The sequence below is a fragment of the Lycium ferocissimum genome, chromosome 10 (genome assembly GCF_029784015.1).
Source record: "Lycium ferocissimum isolate CSIRO_LF1 chromosome 10, AGI_CSIRO_Lferr_CH_V1, whole genome shotgun sequence".
NCBI classification, from domain to species: Eukaryota; Viridiplantae; Streptophyta; class Magnoliopsida; order Solanales; family Solanaceae; genus Lycium; species Lycium ferocissimum.
This window is the reverse complement of record NC_081351.1, coordinates 13,007,205-13,016,399: the sequence shown is the minus strand read 5'-3', so window position 1 is coordinate 13,016,399 and position 9,195 is coordinate 13,007,205. Positions and strand designations below refer to the sequence as shown.

General features: G+C 33.6%; 1 long non-coding RNA gene across 1 annotated transcript; it reads left to right on the top strand.

Moving 5' to 3' along the window:
- The first annotated feature begins 3,616 nt into the window (after positions 1-3,616).
- LOC132035099 (uncharacterized) lies at positions 3,617-5,088 on the top strand. The gene is made up of 2 exons (XR_009409164.1): positions 3,617-3,863; positions 4,574-5,088. It is a non-coding gene; the product is annotated as an uncharacterized LOC132035099 (long non-coding RNA).
- The last annotated feature ends 4,107 nt before the right edge of the window (positions 5,089-9,195 follow it).

Genomic DNA, 9,195 nt, shown 5'->3' with positions numbered 1-9,195 from the left:
ACGGTATTCAATTAAAATTATTGATGGTGCTTCAATTAAAAAGTATAATGACATAAGGTGAACATAAATTTATATCCGTATATATGAAAATTTTATATCTTTTATCTTGATTACATGTATAAAATATTTTTAAATTTACTAACTAATTCTTATAACTTGTGTGACCTTTTTAAATTACTAGTTAGCAATAACTAAGGGAATTTATAATGCATAACTAAAGAGTTCTGATTCTGCGTTTACATATATAAAATATTACTCCTACAATTTAATTAGATTTATTATTTAATTAGATTTTGATTTAGTGTAGGGGCAAAATGGTAAACTAATTTTGAAAGTAGGAGCTTCCCACTTTTAGTATAATATAATTGTATGTTGTTGCGTTGGCAAATGATTTTAATAATGGGTTGTTTGGTGAGGGTTCACCTACTAGGAGGTAATGAAGTAGGTGCGCACACAATCCGTAATTTGGGTCGTGACAGAAAATTTCCTCAAATTTTTCAATACACCCACGTGAAAACAAAAGGTAATGGAGATAAAAGTTTGAGCAAGTGGCATTAGCCAATCTAGCTTGTGTAGCGCTCTCTCTCTCTCTATATATATATATATGTGTGTGTAAGGAAAACAGAACAAGAAACAAGAATGTTATATCTTGGATACCTTCATCAGTCCATCTTCATAAGGTTGTTGCGGAGCAGTTATTCTCGAAAGGTCACTGATACAAGATACAACAGAAACTTTGACATCCGTATCTGCATGCTTTAGAAGTTCACTTCCGACCATAGCCCTCATTGCTGGTCCAAGGGCATCTTTCATTGAATCGGTAGGGGATTGAATCAATAGACATTCTATTTTCTAAAAGACTCAAGAGGTGTAAAAGAGTCAACTTGCAGCTGCCATAAATTACAGAATACGAGCAAACAGCTTCAAGAAATCACAAAGCCAGTTAATAAAGATTAAGTCACAAACACGGAGAAAAAATAAATCAAAAGCACAGATAAAGCTAGTACTACTTTGTATGTAAATAAGATAAAAATTGAATCTTTACATCAAGTAGATTGAGTAGTTCTTCAGTTGAAGAAGGAGGATTGATGAGCCTAATTCCATAATCTTTTAGGCCATCTTCTAGCTTCATTCTCTGAAGAATCATCAGCCATATCCTCACTCTCAGATTAAACTTGCCCTCTTTGTTTTTCAAGAACCCCAAGAAAGAAAATGCAGCTCAGATACAGCAAATGCTGACTATATATAAGAGGGGAAACAGGTGTATTTTGGAACTAAATTTGCTGACATGCAGAGAGCTCTCTCAAGATTGTAGTAATCTAGACTGGGTTCACTCACATTTATTGTGTTTTGAACTAATTTTTTTCAGGGTGTTTGTGCTTTTCTAGTGTGAGTGTGCTTAATCTTGGGATTTTGGCATTGAATTCAAACGTGGCTTTGCAAAGTGCAGAAAGACAACAAATTTATGTTTCGACAGTTCAAGAAAGAATCTTAATGAGACAAAGAAATAGTCATATTATTGGACTGTTTTGTCCATGGAACATTGAACTTGATACTTCATAGGTAAAATTTGTGAATCGCTTTTCGTTTTGAAGTCGATTTGTTAAAGCTTTGAAGTTAAATTGGATTAAATTATTTTAATATTTTAAATTAAAATTTATATATTTGAAAGCTAATGAAAGAAATTTTATATTACTCGCAATTCTTCTTATATTAATTTGGTGAAAAATACATCTTGAAATGTTGGTCAAAGTTCGTAGGTTAAATCTCGAGCGAAAAGTGTCGCGTAATTGAGGAAAAATGTGCGCGAGTACTTGAGAGAGGTCTTTTTTATTGTTGAAGTTTGTGTCTAATATTAGAAGGAAAAGTACTATAATGTCTCTACTTTACTAGCGCGCCCATTGGCAGGCAAAATTTATCTTTTTTTTTTATTGCAAATTTAATTTCGAGTATAAATTGAAAAACTTACCTACAAATTCTGTTTTTATAGTACTTTTTCGAACAAGCACTTCTGATAAAAAAAAAAAACAATCAAATTAAACAGATTTTGAAAATTTGGCCAAATAGGCTAAAAGTGTGTGCTTCTTTTGCTAATCAATTTGAAAAGTACTTTTGGCAATACTTGCGTTTAACCACGGCTCAGAAAGTGCTTATGGAAAAAAAGTTACTTTTCCATCTTCTTAAAACAACTTCTCTAATAGTCAAAAGCACTTTTTTAGAGACTTGGCGGAACACCACAACTCTCTAAAATTAGCACTTTTGACTCCCAAAATGTTGGTCAAACAGGCTATTACTTATGTTATCCTGTTGGTTCAATTTCTATAGATGTTCACGTGATTGTGTTGTCATTTTTTGTCAATACATTGGATTTATGATATGGTAGCTTGGTTTGCGAGTCATATCTGTAAATATAAATATTTCTAGTATATAGAAAAATTGAGTATTCCCTCACGAGGAGCTTGTGATAATATGGCTTTAATGAAAACAAACTATCTATTCTCACTCCCCATCTTCCCGAGTTGATGGATTTTTGCCAAGGGGTTCAAAAAATTAGTTTACTTTTAATAGATGTTCACGTGATTGTGTGTGTGTGTGATATTTTTTTTGTGTGTGTGTGTGTGTGTCAATACATTGGATTTATGATATGGTAGCTTTGTTTGCTAGCTATAAATATAAAGATTTATAGTATATAGAAAATTGGATTATTCCCTTACGAGGAGCTTGTGATAATATGACTTCAATAAAAACAGTCTATCTATTCTCACTCCCCATCTACCTGAGTTGATGCATTTTTGCCAAGGGGTTCAAAAAATTAGTTCACTTTTCTATAGATGTTCACGTGATTGTGTGTGTTTTTTTTTTCTCAATACATTCGATTTATGATATGTTGTCATACCTATAAAGATTTCTAGTATACATAAAATTTGATTATCCCTCACGAGAAGCTAGTGAAAATATGACTTCAATGAAAACAACCTATATATTGTCACTCCCCATCTCCATGAGATGGTGAATTTTGCCAAGGGGGTTCAAAAATTCAAAGAAACAAGAAAATGTTGTAAGCAAGACTTGAACCTACATGCTCTATGAAAATTTAAGCCCCTTTACCATTGAGCAAAATCTTTGATTTGTGTTAAGGGAGTTGACATTCTTATGTCTGGCATAAAAACATAACTTTCACCTATATATACGAGTATAATTCATGTAGATTCCCCAATGCTTGGAATTCAACTACTTCTCAGTCATCAAGGTGCTTCCTAACCCTTATGTCTCAATGAACTCTCCTTGTAACATGCAATTTAGTCATGTCGTTCATTTCCTCCTGACTCAAAAAACTATAAATATTCGAAAATGTAAGTCTCAAATGTCTCTTATCCACATGACATATGACTCCAAAAGTTGATTTATTTCCAATACCTACCTAAAAGTTATGATGCCAATGAAGTCCTATTCTTTCATAGTATTCCTCCAAACTCTACGCTCAAATAGAACTGTGAAATTTTCAGTCCTCTACCCCTTTTCCATGATTCCATGCTTATCCTCTAGCTATCATATATCTCCATAATGTGGCTCTATTTCTTTGCCTTAAAAAAATCCTTTCTTGAACTGTTTGCACACCGGAGGTTCCATGAGTTTCGCGGGCCACCGACGAAGACTGGTAATTTAGCCAATAAATTTTCCTCCTTTTAAATTGTCTAAATACGATTAAAGTTTTATCCAACTATTATTTTTTAATTTTGCAGCGAAAGTTAAACGGGGGAGAGACTGCGCCTCTTTTTGAGGTCTTCGAGGAGACACATAAGAAGAAGAAGGCAGACGGTACAAGAGAAGGATGGGTCGAGCCACATGCTAAGGGGACATATGTAAGATCTTAAAACCTAAATTTCGAAATGACATCACAATAAATGCAGAGACCTTTCTGATGTTGTGGGGCTGACATCTCTGTTTAAGAAGCTTATAAATGCTAGTATATTTCATTCAACAATGATGGTGACTATAAATAGTACCTTCAAATCTGATTTCATATTAAATGTTTAGACAAGTACAGTTTTGCCTATGAGAACTTGTTGACAACAGTGAATCCAACAAGGATTCATCAAGCTTGCTTTACTAAGATAAAAGTGATACAAGAAGCTTGAAACCAAGATAAATAATGGGGATACAAAGTATACTTTTAAGGAGCCTTTTAAGCAACCTTCAGCATTATTTTCCCCTCCTATCCCCGAACAATTGGGAACCTCTTGAACTATGTAAAGTTGTAAACCAGAAAAAAAATAAAGATAGGCTTCTGAGTTTAACTTAGTCCATTTTTGTTAGAAACTAGAACTCTTAACATTCTGAGTTTAATGCGAATAAGCTTCTGATAGAGTCTGTTGGTGCTCTATCAAATGGCTGCTACTTATTTATTATTACTGGTATATAATTTGAAAATGTCAGTTGCTTTTTTAGCTATTCTACTTGATATTTCTTTTGTCGCACATAAGAAACCACATTTAATTTCTCCAGCTTTCATTTTGCCTTTAGTGTAAGTAACTTGAGAAAATGTATTTATATAATGATTTTTTTTTTTCAGGAAGGCTTTCAAAAAGGTTTGGAAGATTAGCGTCAGACCCAGCCTGCTTTAGAGGATGGTACCTCAGTCCGACCATCGCCCACGGATATGACTTCAATATGGACACATGTGGCAGGTGGTCCAAGCAAAGGTAGAGTCTATGGGCTTAGAGTTCTGCGTTCCTCGTCTAGGCCTTCGCCGTTCTTGTCCAATGCTCCTACTTCGCAAAATATGGAAGAAATGGAAGCGATGCGCAGGGAAATTGCAGAGCTGAAGAAAAAGTGTGAAACTTCTGATGCTAAGCTTGCTAAAATTGAGAAGTTTATGATGAAGCACATGCCTCAAATGTCTGATGACGAGGAAGAGACCGAATCTGATGACAATTAGATTGTAGTTGCTGGTTATTGTTTTTAATTGTGATGTTTAGACTTTTAGACTTGAATTCTCTTGGTTGTTGGTTTGGGATGTTTAAACTATTTCGAATTGATGTTTGTTTGGGATGTTTCAAATGTTTGAATGTTTAGACTATTTCTTCATGTTTGATTGGTTGCTTCAACTGTTATAGTGGTCTGGTTGGATTCTTAGGTTCTATAGTGTTGTGTTTGTAGGCAGGTGCAGCTAATAAACAGCAATTTGTTGTAATAAGAATGGGAAATTCCGACTCCAGTAGTCGGAAAATTCAAAAAAAGTTTGCAGAAAATTAAGATTTCCGACTACTGTAGTCGGGATTTACATAATAGTATTTTCAGAAAATTAAAACTTCTGACTGTAATAGTCGGAATATTAATTAAATAAATAATTAATAATCTAATATTCCGACTACAGTGGTCGGAATATTAATAAAATCAATATTTAATAATTTAAATATTCCGACTACCGTAGTCGGAATATATACATTTATTAAACAATTATTTTATTAATGTCCCGACTACTGTAGTCGGAATATTTAAATTTCTGTAGTCGCCTATTATTTTACATCGGCTGACTATTGTAGTCGGAAAACATTTTCCGACCATCCATTTTTCGACTACCTGAAAATGGTCAGTAGGGAGTCAGAAATCCTTATATGCCGACTACATTTGGACTACAATAGCTGCCGGAAAATCATGATTTTCTAGTAGTGATAGCACCTAATAAGGATATTAAAGGTTTTTCAAACTGATAATAGAAGATAAAAGAAGCAAAAATATATTAAATTAAATGCATAACGTTGTCGAAATTAAAAGAAGCAGAAAATGGGAAAAACGGACAAGCCTTCTTACAATAAAAGCATTGTAAAAGCCTTAGTATGTCCACACTATTAATATTTGTGGCTGTGATTGAAAGGTTAAAATCCTTGCCTAGTAATATATATACATTTCTCGTATAGGTTAAAATAAGTCACTATAAAAGTGAAAGATTGTTACCAATTTTGTGATGCCCTAATCCAAATAGCCTGTTGAAAGAATTAAAACACCAAATTTAGACTTCATAGCGAATGAAGAATGGAATAGACATATATAAAATAATAAACGTCACATTCAAATAAGAGCTCACCTGATGTATTGGGTGTAAATCTACTTTTGTATAGTAAAAAAGCTGAACAAATTTGTTTGTTGTATTGAAATAAATTCATTTGAATGTCATGGATCCCCTTAAACGGAAGTTATCACATCATTATAATTACGAAATCAACAGCCTCGTAATCTCCTGCACAAATTTGAACTAACCATGTGTTTGAAACGGAGGGGACACAAACTACCCTGTCTCATTTTTTAGACATTGTATATGACATAATCACAATTTGGGAACTATCAGGGGAGTTAATTGTTTCCTCTGTTATTATATCTTCCTCAAAACCAGTAAATTAAAAAAGTGAAGAGTTTTGAACATGGAAACGACAAAATTTGTAAAGTTGCGTTAGAAGATGCTCTTGAATCTCATATTGAATTTCATTTTGTAAGTCGTTTGTAGGGAAAAAGAACAAACATAATGAAAATAGAAGCTAAAGGTAAGTTGTTACATACCTGCTGAGTTTGTTTCCCCCCGGTTGTGAGGGGTATGCATATGTTTGATGTTCATTTATAGTAGATGGTTAATGAGCAAAATTTTAATGGAAATTCATCATTACTGCTATTGACTTAAAGAAGGAGAACAGAGAGGCAAAAACGCGGCAGAAGTTGAGAACGTGTAGAAAAATATTACAGGTTGAGGCTATTAAATTAGGCGGGGTGTAGTAAATATTTAAGATTATTACTTACTACTTTCCTTGAGAATTTGAAATGTGCCAAAGTTTAGGATGTAGGAAAAGGAAAAATGCCATAAATTTTGGGATGAGAACGTGGGGTTTAGGATGCAGGAAAAATGCCATTAATTACTACTAATTGGGATGAGAACGTGTGATGTAGCAAAAATGGCATAAATTTTAATTGGGATGAGTACGCGTAGGGATTTGAAATGGGTTGTGAGTTATTAAATTACGTAGCCCGTTTAGCATACATTAAGGTGTAGAAAATATTTAGACAATGGGGTATTAAATAAGGCATTCATATCAATATTACAGCATTCGACTGGAACGTGGGATGGTTTCAACTTTTGTTTGTATTGCCACCTAATTAATGAGAATTTAGAAAATGATGGAAGTCATGAATGATTAGAATAAAAAAAAAATATAGAAAATAAAAACATATTAGCAATTGGTATCCAACACGGCTGAAAACCTCTCTTAAATTCTTAAAATCAGACTTTAATTTGCATCTTTGGTGTGTTAGGAGAGAGATTTTGGTTATAGTCAGGGTAAAATGGTATTTCAACTTGTAACTTAGAGGCTTCCCACTTTTAATAATATATGATGAAAAAATAGCGCTTAAATATTGGAATCAGGGACCATGAGTAGACCTCAAGTATAACAAAGAACGCATCATTTAAAAAGACTTTATAAGATTGAAAATTTTCAAAGTATTTCCATTTTCAATTTAAGGACATAAATAGCCATCCTGTGGAAATATTGACAACCGGATGACCACATAAAATCAAAAGATAAATTGCAGCCAAAATGTAGATTATACACTATATATACATTTATTGTACATTTTATATATACACTTTTCATACAATTATACACTGTATTCACCTTTCAAATATTAGTTTCAAACATTGTTAATACGCAAAGGTACTTACCCGTTACATCCGCATTTTCGCGTATTTGAAAATTTGGAAATAACTTTGAATTGTATGGAATAAGGTCAAGTGTTGATTTGAATTAACGTATGTGAAGCGTATGTTGTCCCTTATGGAAAGTGTTTGGGCACCTTGGCACGATTTGTTGCGCTACAAGCAAGAATTAATCCTTAAAATTGTTTTTAAATCGAAAATAAAGATTCATGCGCTATCGTACTCTCAAAAAAAAAAAGAAAAATTGAGGCCCAAAACTTCAAGGCGGCCGAAGCCAACATACAAGCGCCTGCGGCTACAAGCCATGTGCCAACCATGTGATGAATTAATCACAGGATATATTCATGATCAACCTTAGAATCTTCAAGAAAGAGCAAGCAAAAAGAAGAAAGAAATAAGCCTGTCTCCAAGAAGAAGAAAGAAAAAATAATTTTTCCAAGTCCTTTAGCTTCATCCAAAAATCTTGTTTTTCTTGAATTAGTAGCGAGCTCAAGACGCTCTTCAACGTGATATAATTAGTTAAGCAAAAGAACGACGTTTACGCAAGTTGAACTTTGAAGAATAAGGTAAGAATTCTATTCTTTCAAGTTATGGAAGGCGTGTGTATGATATAATGATTAGAATTGTATGAGAATTATGAAAGTATGACGGTGCGTGTGCACGGCGTGCAAGATGTGAACATGGTGGTGGCCGTGAGCTACGGGTTTCGAGAAAGGCAAGGATTTTGTGTTTTCTTTTTCGTGTTATAGAAGATTTATAAGTGTTGTGATGAGTATACTGAATGGAGATCATGTAAATCATGGTGTGTTGTGTTGTGTGTGGCCGTGTGGTATATATGCGAAGGAAGGTGATCTTAATTTTATTAAGTATATTAGTTGTGTTGTGACGTTTGTAATGAAAAAGAAAGGTTTAATGAGTTAAGTTGGTGTTGAAATTGGTTTTATGTTGTTATGAGAAATTATGTGATTTTTATGTAGTTTTCATATAATGATGAAAGTAAGAACTTAGATGTGAATTGTGATTATGGGTTATGGAAATGGAAGATGGAAATATGTTATGGATATTTATGTTGAAAATTAGAAATTTTGATAACTTATGGTTTGATGGAAATCTTGTATGTTTTTGTAGAATAAGGTGAAATGTCCTTGAGTCGTATTTGAATGGCCTTGAATTAGTAGACAAATATGAAAATATCGATACCTGATGAAAAGTGCGAAGTTAGAACGGAAGTTGAAGTATTATGTTGAAAGAAAGACTATTTGTGTTCATATGTGCTTGTAGCGATTATTGATGTTGTGATGCCGTTGTTGGGTCACTGGTTGTTGTTATTCCGACCGAGTTGAATCTCGGGGATGCTATATTTATAGGGGAAGTGTCGCCGAAATTTCTCGTAGCCAAATAGAAACCAAGACTTAAATGCCCCATGAATAAAAAATCGGAAAAAGGGCCATTTGCGATTTTCCGGGCGAAAAGGAATTGAGTCAACGAGC